This window comes from Diaphorina citri, unplaced genomic scaffold (assembly GCF_000475195.1).
Source record: "Diaphorina citri unplaced genomic scaffold, Diaci psyllid genome assembly version 1.1 scaffold1218, whole genome shotgun sequence".
Taxonomy (NCBI): Eukaryota; Metazoa; Arthropoda; class Insecta; order Hemiptera; family Psyllidae; genus Diaphorina; species Diaphorina citri.
The window spans coordinates 12,504-28,150 of NW_007378647.1; the positions used below are offsets into that span (position 1 = coordinate 12,504).

Below are 15,647 nucleotides of genomic sequence, written 5' to 3' on the forward strand. Positions count from 1 at the left end.
CTAGTGGCAAGGAACCATAGAATAGAGGTTACTTTCATGAAGTGGACTGAGTAAACTTTTCGGAGAAAGCGTTCGAACAGTTTAATAAAAGCGGGATTCCTTTTGACTGACATTATGTAAATCTGGTACTATACTACTGATAATGATGGTTAAGTTGCTTGCTATTTGGTTAGGTGACTAGTGGCAAGGAACCATAGATAAGAGGTTACTTTCATGAAGTGGACTGAGTAAACTTTTCGGAGAAAGTACAAATTAGGTACTGATTTTCTTTAATCACGATCGAATAAACTAGGGGCTAAAAAATTCCCGGAGGGACGGACCCAGCTTGTTAATTGATTGTCATAAAGATTACTCCTAGATCGGATACAAACAAATTTCAATTAAGTCCGCACACATTTACGACCAATTTTTTTATATCTTCGAGATAATTGCATCGTGAAAGAATAAAACATTCTTGTTCTGATAACATTGATAACAGGTTCATTCGCCTTCCTTCTTGTCACGACATTTCCACTTTATTGTACAAAGTCTAAATATCTACCTTGGGTTACCTTCGCTTTTAAGAGAAAGTTTGGTCCGTCAATGTTATGTTGTAGTTGATCCAAATTTGAGCCCTTAGGTAAGAAATACCCGAAGATATACGTATCTTGAAGCTCTCTGTGACTCTTTCATTGATGTGGCTATTGTTTTTACATGGTTTTTTCATCACAATTGGGTTATTCTTGTATTTTTTCAGACTATCGGTGGTTATCATCAGTTATCCACAATGTGATTGGACAGAAGAATGCCATAACCGGAAACACTAACAGTAAGTTGAATATTCTTTTCAGTTTTCCTAATGCATTTTCATTCCATAGCTCAACTCTCAATGTCTAATTGTTCGACTTGTGATCTTCACCAAACTGTCTACTCCAATAGGCGCTTTTGTTTATAGTCCAATATAGAATGTAGCAAACATTTTATAGACCTCACATACTTTATCATACTTACTTACTTACTTATTATATCTACCTGTTTATTGGAAACTCGTAAATTTCTTACTCTCAAACGACCGACGTTTGAGATTAGTTTCGCACTATTGTTTCTACTGTAATGTAACACATTATTTTGTGTGTGTTATGGACGACAGTCGAAAAAGAAAGTGAGTGCCATTACAAACAAAAAACACACACACTGTACAATGCATAGTGCATATAGGCAAAACAATTATAGTAAAACTCTTGGGCTTGTATGACAATGGTCACGCTCGAAGGCGGACGATTAAAAAGAAATTCACATCGCAAGAAGCAAGCCTGTACGTGTCACACGACTTGCTTTAGTTCTGCCGATGAATATGTACGAGTATCAGATATGGACCTATATAACAAAGCCTGTACGTGTCACACGACTTGCTTTAGTTCTGCCGATGAATATGTACGAGTATCAGATATGGACCTATATAACATACCTAGGTAGTACATACTTGGTAGTGAGAATGGCTAGTCGGAAAGTAAAGTAAGTAAGTGAGAATGGCTCAAAATATCCCTTTTGGATCAAGGTAGTACATACTTGGTAGTGAGAATGGCTAGTCGGAAAGTAAAGTAAGTAAGTGAGAATGGCTCAAAATATCCCTTTTGGATCAACCATTTGAATTTTAGGCTTTAGTAACTTTATTTCATTAGAAATGGCTGAAGGGAAGGGGCACAAAATCTTCTTCTTGAAACACAGCTATTTGATCGTAGCATGTCTTTCACCCCTTTTTCCGCACCTCACCGGTCTATTGCATTTCAATAATAAAATTTGAGGATCTTTTTCTTCTTTTCTTCGCCTTTTCCCGTGTACAGACGGGGTCGGCGTTTTTCATCAGCCCTCAATCAGCCCTAAGATGATCGCTTTTGGGCTGACATTTGGTTTTGGCTACAGAATTTTACGAGGGGATGCCCTTCGCACTCAACCTTTGTCCTTTACTATTTCTTTAGCAAAGGGAAATTCAGGCTGGTATACTCCCTGTTTATAGTCCCCCAGCCAGACTAGCTGGTTTACTCCCTGTTTACGTCCCCCAGCCAGACAATAAATTATTCCTATCATGTCTTATTCCATATCTACAACCTAATGTTATCTCGGTATTTACACTTACTGTTACGACAAAACAGGGATAAAACAAGTAGGAACCGCATGGTAAGGATGATGGGTAAATAAATAATCACCGATCTTTTTGCCTATAAGATCAAAGTGTCGTCTCTTCTTATCAGCTTAATGTCTGATACCTAGCAATAAATGAAGACGGTATGTCCTGATCCTTCATGTAACATGAGGGTCCAACCCGTTTCCAACATTTCTGTGGACTCTGAAGACTCAAATTGAGAAAGTACACTTTTATTTCTGAAAGCTTGCAAACTTCACAGAATCTTCAATACATAGATATACACTTATCTCTAGCTACTTGCGAGAGATTCTTCGCAGAGTTCAAACCCAGCACATTGCATGTGGTAAATCGCACAGATAATCTCCTCGTGGAAGAAGAATTCGTACCAATAAATGAAAACGGTATGTCTGATCCCTCATGGAACATGACGGTCCAACATTTCTGTGGACTCTGAAGACTCAAATTGAGAAAGTACACTTTTATCTCTGAAAGCTTGCAAACTTCAGAATCTTCAATACATAGATAATATTATTTCTTCAAAACAATCTTCTTTGATCTCGCGCCTTGAACCTCTTGATTGATTTAGTAGTAGGATTTCATTGGATAGAGTAAGGTCAAGCATAGTATTTGATGCTTGTTCATTGAAATTGATGGATTCTCTTCGTGACGACTGATCGGTTGTTGACCCCAAGTTTTCAAATGGAATGGGGTTTCCTAATCTTTTTTCACTGGGATCATTGAATTCTCCAATAAAATTTGAATCTTAATCGCAATCAGTCTGATGGACCTACTTTGGTATGCACGGCTGTAGTTCAGATTTCTGGTCTTGCAGCGTCCATCGTACTCACACTACTCACGTTATAACCGAACCGACTTCAAAGACGTGTAGTAGTATACGTACATGAACCTATGACATGTCTTTCTAGTGGTCTGATCATTGGCTACAGCAGCCTAGTGTCGTACGTGTCACACGACTTGCTTTAGTTCTGCCGATGAATATGTACGAGTATCAGATATGGACCTATATAACATAGGTAAGTAGTAAGTTAATACTTGGTAATGAGAATGGCCCAGCCAGACAATAAATTATTCCTATCATGTCTTATTCCATAACTACAACCTAATGTTATCTCGGTATTTACACTTACTGTTACAAAAGAACAGGGATAAAACAAGTAGGAACCGCATGGTAAGGATGATTGGTAAATAAATAATCACCGATCTTTTTGCCTAAGATCAAAGTGTCGTCTCTTCTTATCAGCTTAATGTCTGATACCTACCAATAAATGAAGACGGTATGTCCTGATCCCTCATATGACATGAGGGTCCAACCCGTTTCCAACATTTCTGTGTAAGTACTCTGAAGACTTAAATTGAGAAAGTACACTTTTATCTCTGAAAGCTTGCAAACTTCACAGAATCTTCAATACATAGATATATACACTTATCTCTAGCTACTTGCGAGAGATTCTTCGTAGAGTTCAAACCCAGCACATTGCATGTGGTAAATCGCAAAGATAATCTCCTCGTGGAAGAAGAATTCTATCGTTTATTGCAGGAACTTTTTCTTCAATTTCTCCACAAGTTTTACGATTGGATCGGATCGCTTCGGTTCAATGCTCTTATGTGATCGGGAGTTTGCTGCAAGTGCGTCCCTAATGTGCAAAACTTTGACCTTTCCTTGTGAGCAATATATTAGGTACTTTAAATGCTCATGGACTCATACCTATAGATAATACTAGCTGAATTCCGTCGCTTCGCTCCGGAATCCCGCTAGTTCATCCCGAGGCATGGCCAAACTTGTGGAAAAGGCATGGCCGAACTTGTAGTTATCAAACTAAAAATATAAACGAAACTCAAATATTAGGCGAGCGAGGAAAAGTTTTCTCTCCCGCAGTCTCTGCACTCTGTGTATTTCTTATGGTGATTTTAGCGATCAAAAATTGATCATATCTCAGGATCGGTTTAGATTTTCGCAAAATCCTTTCTTATTGCACACCCAGACCATAAAAGGAATATTCCTACCAAATTTCAACTTTCTAGGTGTTGTGGTTCTAGAGATAGAGCGATCAGTGTGTGAAATGTGAAATGTGAATGAGTGAATGGATCTCGTTCTTATAACTTACTAGTTCATCCCGAGGCATGGCCAACCTTGTGGAAAAGGCATGGCCGAACTTGTAGTCATCAAACTAAAAACATAAACGAAACTCAAATATAAGCGAGCGAGGAAAAGTTTTCTCTCCCGCAGTCGCTGCTCTCTGTGAATTTCTTATGGTGATTTTAGCGAGCAAACATTGATCATATCTCAGGATCGGGTTATTCCTGCTGAACCGCTCTTCCGATCTTTTTTTAAGAGGTTTGACAGAGGAAACTGTAACTGCTGTGGTCTTATCGTCCCGAAATCGAAGTGAGAAGGAAGACATGATAGGAGAAAGCCAGCCGTTCCGAGAACGAACATTATCCCATCAGGATAAAATCCGCCCCGGGCGGGAATCGAACCCGCGGCCTAGCGCTTACAAGGCAGACGCGCTGCCAACTAAGCTAACTAGGCTGGCAGTTGCAGATTTTATTTTGTGTTTCCTACTACCGAAAAACGCTGAAATTCTGTTTCGTGTTAATATAGGCCGGGCGGTGCTGCGAACTCTTGACGTTCGCGCGCCTCCCGGCGCGCTTGATTCCTATTTCTTGGAGATTCTATAATTCTTATACCTGGGTAGAAACTTAGATTTGATGGTTCCAAGGAATCTAATGAAAATAATGTCAAAATTACCCGCGCCATGTACTTCAAGCACCATGCATATGTATAGGTACTTACTTCAAGAAGTGAACTTAGAAACTTGAAGGCCCAATTCGACCTCTAAAGTCTAGAAAAATAACCCGAGCCTTTTAAGAACTTTCTTACTTATGTTGTTAGCTCAAAATTCATGTGTTCAATTCTGGTTACCTAGTTAGGCATGTCATTGCTATAGTAGACTCTAGTGTTCCAGGCATTGTCTGGGAGACAGTAGAGCTGTAGAGAACGATTTTATTGTCATGCCATATTAACTATAATCACTGAGAGATGCATGAATGAAAGTTCTCTTTGTAGTACCGTGTGTAATGCTCCTAGGCATAATACAGGGTGGAAAGGAAAATCGAACTCTGTGAAAGAATTTACTGACCGGTCACACAGTAGGTACTAACCTACTAACTACACCTCTATACGTCTCGAATACGTTCTGTCTTCGTCCCGAGTCCCGACCATTCTGACTAGGTTGTTTCATAAAAGCACACATATTAAGTACGTTTCCGACTCAAATGGGAAACATGTTTTTATTTTAAACACCCTAATCGGGACGGAGAAAGAACGTATTCTGAATTTCTGGACGTAGAAGTGTGCACTGTGCACGTAGACTACTTAGAGGTTAAGCGCTTTTGTGGAGAGGCGCGTTTTTGAATCCAAATGGAATCCAAAGAATGTGATATTTTCCCATTATTTGAGAATATGACCTCAATGATATTGTCTTCACTCTTTAGAAGAGGTTCAGTTTAATCATCTTCCTTTTGTTTTCCAAAGTCTTGGTCATTTTGAGCGTGATCTCTATTGTAGTTATGTAGATCAGAACGAACAAAGCTTTCTCTATGTTTCCTTGGCATCCTTAAGTCCTTAATGTAGTCTGTACATCCTGATGTGCTTTACACGACATACTCTATTGTTTTCTTTACGAGGTACCAATTCTAATAGGTACTCGTATAGGCAATTCGTGAAAGAATTTACTGACCGGTCACACAGTAGGTACTAACTACACCTCTATACGTCTTGAATACATTCTGTCTTCGTCCCGAGTCCCGACCATTCTGACTAGGTTGTTTCATAAAAGCACACATATAAAGTACGTTTCCGACTATTCCGACTCAAATGGGAAACATGTTTTTATTTTAAACACCCTAATCGGGATGGAGAAGGAACGTATTCTGGATTTCTGGACGTAGAAGTGTGCACTGTGCACGTAGACTACTTAGAGGTTAAGCGCATTTGTGGAGGGGGCGTTTTTGAATCCAAATGGAATCCAAAGAATGTGATATTTTCCCATTATTTGAGAATATGACCTCAATGATGTTGTCTTCACTCTTTAGAAGAGGTTCAGTATAATCATCTTCCTTTTGTTTTCCAAAGTCTTGGTCATTTTGAGCGTGATCTCTATTGTAGTTATGTAGATCAGAACGAACAAAGCTTTCTCTATGTTTCCTTGGCATCCTTAAATCCTTAATTTATTCTGTACATCCTGATGTGCTTTACACGACATACTCTATTGTTTTCTTTACGAGGTACCAATTTTAATAGGTACTCGTATAGGAAATTCAGTAGGTAATAGCAGGATTCACTGTTTTCTTCGTTCTTGTCCATTTCCTTTTCTCATAAACTCCGAAAGTTCTAAGTAAATCAAGTATAGGCACTTTGTCAATTTTTGCAACATCTTTTTCTACTTAGTTGTATAAGGTTGCTTCATATCTACCAAGGTGGTACCTACTTGTTGAAGCATCTGATTGGATGATGAACACGCATGAGGTTTTAGCGGTTTTGTGTTTGGTACTTTTATTAGCTACATTTAGCTATCTACTTGGGTTTATCTCCATAAAAACATGTACTTAGGTTCTATTTATTACCTACTTTTACCTGTTTTTACTCCTTGTACAACTTGGGTTACCTTATTACATATTCGTACTAAAGCAACTCCGAAAGATCTAAGTAAATCAAGTATAGGCACTTTGTCAATTTTTGCAACATCTTTTTCTACTTAGGTGTATGAGGTTGCTTCATATCTACCAAGGTGGTACCTACTTGTTGAAGCATCTGATTGGATGATAAACACGCATGAGGTTTTAGCGGTTTTGTGTTTGGTACTTTTATTACCTACATTTAGGTTTCTAACTTGGGTTTATCTCCATAAAAAACATGTACTATGATGTACTTAGGTTCTATTTATTACCTACTTTTACCTGTTTTTACTCCTTGTACAACTTGGGTTACCTTATTACATATTCGTACTAAAGATATTTACAAGAGCTTGACTAGTGGAGGTAGACTATTATTTTATGTTCTTAATCAAAACTTCCTTTCATATTTCACATTTTCTACTTTTACCATTACTTCAAATAATGTTGGAACCATTCAACCGTTCTTCCGAATCAGATGAGGGCCTTCATTGTTTTGTCTTAACAAAAGCAGTTCATTTACGTCACGTTTTCATTCACAATAACAATTCAACAGGTGGTTCTATAGAATTGTTTACTACTGTCTGTAAACACCAAAATACAACTTACCTTTAGTAGGATTATGTAGGATCTAGGGTACCAAACGCGTGACTTCTGTAATAGCATTCAAGCAGTCACTCTATTCACTTCTTCTTGGTTGGGCTTGTATGACAATGGTCACGCTCGAAGGCGGACGATTAAAAAGAAATTCACAGCGCAAGAAGCCTGTACGTGTCACACGACTTGCTTTAGTTCTGCCGATGAATATGTACGAGTATCAGAATGATATGGACCTATATAACATAGGTAGTATATACTTGGTAGTGAGAATGGCTCAAAATATCCCTTTTGGATCAACCATTTGGATTTTAGGCTTTAGTAACTTTATTTCATTAGATATGGCTGAAGGGAAGGGGCACAAAATCTTCTTCTTGAAACACAGCTATTTGATCGTAGCATGTCTCTGAGTCTTTCACCCCTTTTTCCGCACCTCACCGGTCTATTGCACTTCAATAATAAAATTTGAGGATCTTTTTCTTCTTTTCTTCGCCTTTTCCTGTGTATACAGACGGGGTCGGCGTTTTTCGTCAGCCCTCAATCAGCCCTAAGGTGATCGCTTTTGGGCTGACATTTGGTTTTGGCTACAGAATTTTTTATATTATTCCTTCGAAACAATCTTCTTTGATCTCGCGCCTTGAACCTCTTGATTGATTTAGTAGTAGAATTTCATTGGATAGAGTAAGGTCAAGCATAGTATTTGATGCTTGTTCATTGAAATTGATGGATTCTCTTCGTGACGACTGATCGGCTGTTGACCCCAATTTTTCAAATGGAATGGGGTTTCCTAATCTTTTTTCACTGGGATCATTGAATTCTCCAATGAAATTTGAATCTTAATCGCAATCAGTCTGATGGACCTACTATGGCATGCACGGCTGTAGTTCAGATTTCTGGTCTTGCAGCGTCCATCGTACTGACGTTATAACCGAACCGACTTCAAAGACGTATAGTATACGTACATGAATCTATGACATGTCTTTCTAGTGGTTAAGTTCTGATGAAGTAAAACCGCAGCCTAAAGCCTTTGCTTTGTAACTTTTCAGAGTAGGTAAAAATGTGATAACTATAGGCCAAAGCTGAATCGTATTAGAGGTATGTATTTAATACGAGTATTTCCTCTAACGGATGTTAGTCCAATTTTCTCGTTTTTACCTACTTGGACTATACAATTTAAAATATGGGTAGTTACCTACGAGGTATGTATTTAAAACGAGTATTTCCTCTAACGGATGTTAGTCCAATTTTCTCGTTTTTACCTACTTGGACTATACAATTTAAAATATGGGTAGTTACCTACCTAGTTACTTGATTCATTGAATTAATAACATTCTTATTAAATTAAGCCGTCATAATTCACAATCTAATGTTTATTCAGTTGTCAAAGTAGGACAGTAGGAATCCTAAACATTAATTAATAGTTATGTACATTTATGAGAGGTTGGTATCTTGAGGAGTGCTTACCACAATAGATCTTAAAACTAGGACTCGAAGGCAAAGTGCAAACCACATCTTCGCCTAAATACTTGTCTTGATGCCAGATAGGAGACAGCTACAATAGAATTATAACTTGTATTGTAAGCCAAAACAATACCTACATCTGAACTGTAACCTGATAGATGATCTGCTTTGGTAGCGAACTAGGCGTAAAGTGGATTTCACCAATATTTTTTCATCCCCCAGAAGGCCTTTTAAGCTAAAAGCCTGGTAAGTTTCATTTGATCTGTATAGGCTCAATAGGGCTGTTAAGTTAGGGGCTTAGAAGGAGGTTGGTCAAACCCACCTGTAGTGATTAAGACCTAAGTGCCTAAGGCGATCTCCGAGTGAGCGGGAGGATGTGACTTCAAATCTCAATCTAGCCGTAAAACATTTAGTACATAAAAAAGTAAAATTTCTCCAATATTTTTTCATCACTTTATCATTTAGTGTTTCTCTTTCAGCTAATGCTCCAGGGCCTAGGGATTGACCTAGGAATTAATTAACGTACCTACTTGTATATGTATACCTACGCAACTATGCACCAAAATATTGATCAAGTTTGATTGATCGATACCTACCAAATTGTGTTTTGAACCAAATCGAAAATCATATGTATACGAGTATTTGAATACCTTATTAGTTGAGAGATTAACTAAATACAAGCTCTACTTAGTAGGTAGGTAAATAGGCGATATTATAAGTACCTGCCTGCTTACCTATGTAGCTATTCTTTGCTAATAGACTTCTGGTATTAATTATTAATAATGCTTACCTATTTGATTTAATTAGGTACAAATCTCAAAATTGGCTTAATAAGGTACGAACTATTTTGAATAAAATTAGTGGGGGCTCGTGTATAGATGTGTTCGTTGGTTTTTGTTCCGTTGTGATTGATGCTTTTTGGTTCATCTAGACTAGATTCTAGTCCATCCAGCTTGAAAATTACCAAAGCCGCCATTCGACGTTCTGGTATCTATGAGTATGATTATGTTCAGCCTAAAGCTACCATTAACTGAATTTAATGTGTATCGTTCTATACCGTTACCATTTTAATTTTGTGAATATCTAATTAACAAATTTAAATTAATAAAATTTAAAAGTTTTTTCCTCTTGACATTATGTAAGAAATAGATCCGGAAAAGGAGATATTGGGTATCTTTGGGAATTAGAATATCTATTACTTCTTATATGGTACTTCTTAACTTCTTATACCTCTGTCACTCAAACACATTATCATTATCTAAATTCTAAGGCAGCCATACACAACCTTTTTTTGCCGCTGGCCACGACCCACACTTGAGTGTTACAAACTTCACGCGGTCCCCACTTAGTCCAATAAGATGAGTTCAAAAAGTAATGTTTTCAGGAAAAAATTCCCAAAGTTTTTTTCTCGACGGTTTTATATGTATTTTTTGGCGCTGAATCTGAATTTCAACTTTGCCACCTCGCCAGAGGTGAGCTAACTCCGCCAGGCGCCGCTTTGTCGCTTTTTGGCGAGCTTTTTTTAGAAATGTGCTCATAACTCAAAAACGGTACATATTTAAGGAAAGGTCATTCTGAACAATATTGTAGTTCAGAAAATTTACTACATTTTTTGTTCCGAAACCAACTCTCTAGGACCAACCGGGGCGCCGCCAGGCGCCGCGCCGTTTCGGCCGATTTTTCCCGAAAATTCAAAATGTACAAATATACGACTCCGACATATCAAATCAATGTATTTTTTCTTTTCTAATCACGTGGTGATGTTATGTTTTCATTTGTATGACTTTTTTTTCCAACCCATTCAAATTTGCCAAAAAATTCAACATATCTGACGACCAAGGTGACGACTGCAATCAGAACATTATACTTATGAGAACCATTGTCAGGGTAGTGATGCGTAGATACTAATGAAGTGGATATTTGACAATTATGTTATCTGCAATTGTAGGTCTTATTATATTCAAGAAAGAGAGATCAGTCGGTGATCGACACTAGCGTGCATCTCACTCCGCAGGGGAGTCCCGGGAATTTAGAGGCCCCTGGAGAGTTGTAAAGGGGCCCCCACCATGCCTTTAATTTGGAGTGGAGTCTCTTGAAAGCTGAAGAACTTAATCCTAATGCTAAGTGGATTGATGCCGAGCTGAATATGTTCGGTCATATTTGACTGGCTTTAGCTGCCAAGGGCCCCACTGGAAAGCTTAGGGGGGCCCACGGGCACGGGCCACAGATTGAGTATTGCTGTACCAGAGTGTCCTAGCGTATTGAATTCTAATTGAGTGGCAGATACGTTACATATCTTTGTCCGTTCCCCTTCACTTGTGTCTCCTATCTGAAACCAGTCTCTATCTTCAATCAGTGAGGTGTAAATTAATATCATCTGCTATCACATGTCATCAGCCGATTGTGAATCTCAAATCATACGGCTCAGAGCTCAGACGTGATGTAACGATAAGAAGGTAAGCAGTAAAACCTGCCTTAACGTCGGCGTTGCGTCGTTCTACAATGGTATAACAACTTTGGTGGTTAAAAGAAAGCTTCTTTGATCCCAACAGATAGGTGTGTATTGTTAAGGGGTGGTAGGTTGTTAGGTCTTTGATGCTTTCATCATGGGTACAATGGGAAGACCATTCAAAAGATTGATCCCAATATACTGGCACTTATACTTACGAGTAAGTGCAACTTAGGTACCTATACCTACATAGGTACAAACCTCCATTCTTCTTTTTACTTGGTACCTATAGGTAGACCTATACATTAAAATCTCATTGATATGAATATAAAGAAATCAATTTGTATTCCATTTATTAGAGATGAATAAATTATTTCAGTTTTCTGCTGGTGATGGGCAACTTAGGTACCTATGCCTAATACATAGGTACAAACCTCCATTCTTCTTTTTACTTGGTATAGGTAGGTACCTATACATTTAAATCTCATTGATATGAATATATAGAAATCAATTTGTATTCCATTTATTAGAGATGAATAAATTATTTCAGTTTTCTGCTGGTGATGGTGTGCAGTTGATTCTAATTTACAATTCGGCCATTGGTTCCACTTTCTATTCACGAAATGTAAAAGAGCAGGTTGGTTAATTATTTTCCATTGCAGACAATCCGAGTTTAGTCTTTTTATAAGGTTCAGTAAGCAAACCTCTATTGGAATATGATTGCTTACGAGTAGGTTTGCTGTATGATTGCTGACCACTAATGTAGAGGCAATAGGTAGAGTTACCTTATAGGTTATATAGGACCTATAGCAGGGGTTTCCAACTTCCATGTGTATGCGGGCTACATGCTACATTGGGAGGTACTTCGCGGACCACATATGTATATATTATGAGGAAGCCCCTGACCTATAGTACATAGTATAATATAGGTACTAGAACCCGTAGATAAATGTTAACATTAGGAATATTGGTATTGATACCTACTAGGTCGACGTCCAAGATCAACGAGGGTTCACTGTAGAAAGTTTCTGGTTGCTATTGGGTAGATACCACAAGATAGTAAGAGATGGGAGGAAATATTACATGGTATGGAAAAGAGCTAAAAACTGCAAAGATAATGTTCGGATTAGAAAAGCAAACCATCAACCACCAAAAATAGACACCAGAGAAAACTAATTTTTATAGGTACCTACATATGTAGATATTTAAATCGAAGTTAAACCGGGCAACCAGTCTTTCTACAGATAGACTGATAGAGATTGATTAATTGATTTTTATTTAGATTTTTGTCTTTGTGAAATTCTTTGATACCAAGTTCCGAGATCCTTTTTTTCAAATGTTTTATAAGCGAAATAAATCTCTCTCAAAAGGACGGAATAATCCGGAAGATGCTCTTATCTGCATAGAATGTAAAGCTGAATTTCTCATCGAAAAATCCAACTTTTTTTTAGCTTTCCGCTACGAATACCTACTTGTGATGTGAACGCTTGAACTTTTTTTTTTTAGAAGAAAAAAAAAAAACTAACTTTCAATGTTGGTTTGTCAATTCTGACGAATACGATCCTGTTGAAGTTTGTCAACAAGGTAGTTAACGAATAATAAATGGGTTAAAATTTGTATCTTAAACCGTAATTTAAATCGAAGTTAAACCGGGCAACCAGTCTTTCTACAGATAGACTGATAGAGATTGATTAATTGATTTTTATTTAGATTTTTGTCTTTGTGAAATTCTTAAATAAATCTCTCTCAAAAGGACGGAATAATCCGGAAGATGCTCTTATCTGCATAGAATGTAAAGCTGAATTTCTCATCGAAAAATCCGGTATTTGAAAGCAAACCTGGCTGATTCTGATTTTCGCCGTTAATTAAAATGTGATGTATTTGTTAGCTCATTGATTATTGAATTTTGAATTCAAATAGGTAGGTACCTACATCGAAATAAATCAGATGACAAATGAAAATTTGCACAGTGGTATACTTGACAGAAAACAGATGTCCTACCTTCATAGGTACCTATTATATCGACAGGACATAATTATGTATTAGGTATTGTGGGACATAATTATGTACCTATATTGTACCCCGCAGATGTCATAACTACCTATTGGACACGCTTTAGATAGATGTCCTATACCTATAAAATTCTATACCTTTGTACCCAATATCTATGTAGGTACCTATAAAAATTAGTTTTCTCTGGTGTCTTGAAGTTAATAGCTATACTGAAGGTAATTCCTAAAACCAAATGGTATACGTGAATACGTGGTACTCGTATACATACACTCACCGTTGTGAACAGCCGACCGAAAATTTTCCTTATTCCTTCCAGAACCATGACGTACCTACCTTTACTTTCTAATTACTCCAAATTGGTATCTGGCTATCTGGGTACCTATTTAGTCCTTTACTGTAGTCTAGACTTCGAAAATTTGGAGCATCCACCCCGCCCCCCGGTACATTTTGATCTGTATAGGCTCAATAGGGCTGTTAAGTTAGGGGCTTAGAAGGAGGTTGGTCAAACCCACCTGTTGTGATTAAGACCTAAGTGCCTAAGGCGATCTCCGAGTGAGCGGGAGGATGTGACTTCAAATCTCAATCTAGCCGTAAAACATTTAGTACATAAAAAAGTAAAATTTCTCCAATATTTTTTCATCACTTTATCATTTGGTGTAAGTTTCTCTTTCAGCTAATGCCCCAGGGCCTAGGGATTGACCTAGGAATTAATTAACGTACCTACTTGTATATGTATATAGCTATGCAACTATGCACCAAAATATTGATCAAGTTTGATTGATCGATACCTACCAAATTGTGTTTTGAACCAAATCGAAAATCATATGTATACATAAGTTTCATTTGATCTGTATAAGCTCAATAGGGCTGTTAAGTTAGGGGCTTAGAAGGAGGTTGGTCAAACCCACCTGTAGTGATTAAGACCTAAGTGCCTAAGGCGATCTCCGAGTGAGCGGGAGGATGTGGCTTCAAATCTCAATCTAGCCGTAAAACATTTAGTACATAAAAAAGTAAAATTTCTCCAATATTTTTTCATCACTTTATCATTTAGTGTTTCTCTTTCAGCTAATGCTCCAGGGCCTAGGGATTGACCTAGGAATTAATTAACGTACCTACTTGTATATAGCTATGCAACTATGCACCAAAATATTGATCAAGTTTGATTGATTGATGCCTACCAAATTGTGTTTTGGACCAAATCGAAAATAGTAGGTATATTTGAAAACCTTATTAGTTGAGAGATTAACTAAATACAAGCTCTACTAAGTAGGTAGGTAAATAGGCGATATTATAAGTACCTGCCTGCTTACCTATGTAGCTATTCTTTGCTAATAGACTTCTGGTATTAATTATTAATAATGCTTACCTATTTGATTTAATTAGGTACAAATCTCAAAATTGGCTTAATAAGGTACGAACTATTTTGAATAAAATTAGTGGGGGCTCGTGTATAGATGTGTTCGTTGGTTTTTGTTCCGTTGTGATTGATGCTTTTTGGTTCATCTAGACTAGATTCTAGTCCATCCAGCTTGAAAATTACCAAAGCCGCCATTCGACGTAGTAGGTACCTGATGCCTGCTTACCTATGTAGGTATTCTTTGCTAGTTGACTTCTGTTATTAATTATTTATTATTAATGCTTACCTATTTGATATTAATTAGGTACAAATCTCAAAATTGGTTTAATAAGGTACGAACTATTTTGAATAAAATTATTGGGGGCTCGTGTATAGATGTGTTTCTGTTCCGTTGTGATTGATGCTTTTTGGTTCATCTAGACTAGATTCTAGTCCATCCAGCTTGAAAATTACCAAAGCCGCCATTCGACGTTCTGGTATCTATGAGTATGATTATGTTCAGCCTAAAGCTACCATTAACTGAATTTAATGTGTATCGTTCTATACCGTTACCATTTTAATTTTGTGAATATCTAATTAACAAATTTAAATTAATAAAATTTAAAAGTTTTTTCCTCCTGAGATTATGTATATGAAATAGATCCGGAAAAGGAGATTGGGTATCTTTGGGAATTAGAATATCTATTACTTCTTATATGGTACTTCTTAACTTCTTATACCTCTGTCACTCAAACACATTATCGAAATTTAAATTAATAAAATTTAAAAGTTTTTTCCTCCTGAGATTATGTATGAAATAGATCCGGAAAAGGAGATATTGGGTATCTTTGGGAATTAGAATATCTATTACTTCTTATATGGTACTTCTTAACTTCTTATACCTCTGTCACTCAAACACATTATCATTATCTAAATTCTAAGGCAGCCATACACAACCTTTTTTTGCCGCT

General features: G+C 37.2%; 1 protein-coding gene across 1 annotated transcript in view; it reads left to right on the top strand.

Annotated features, from left to right (window-relative positions):
• The first annotated feature begins 732 nt into the window (after positions 1–732).
• Positions 733–15,647, top strand: part of LOC103514755 (myosin-IIIb-like) — a 50,658-nt gene continuing 35,743 nt past the window's right edge. Inside the window, exon 1 of the mRNA XM_017446347.2 lies at positions 733–808. The gene's annotated coding sequence lies outside the window, so the exon portion shown is untranslated. The remainder of the gene's footprint in view (positions 809–15,647) is intronic.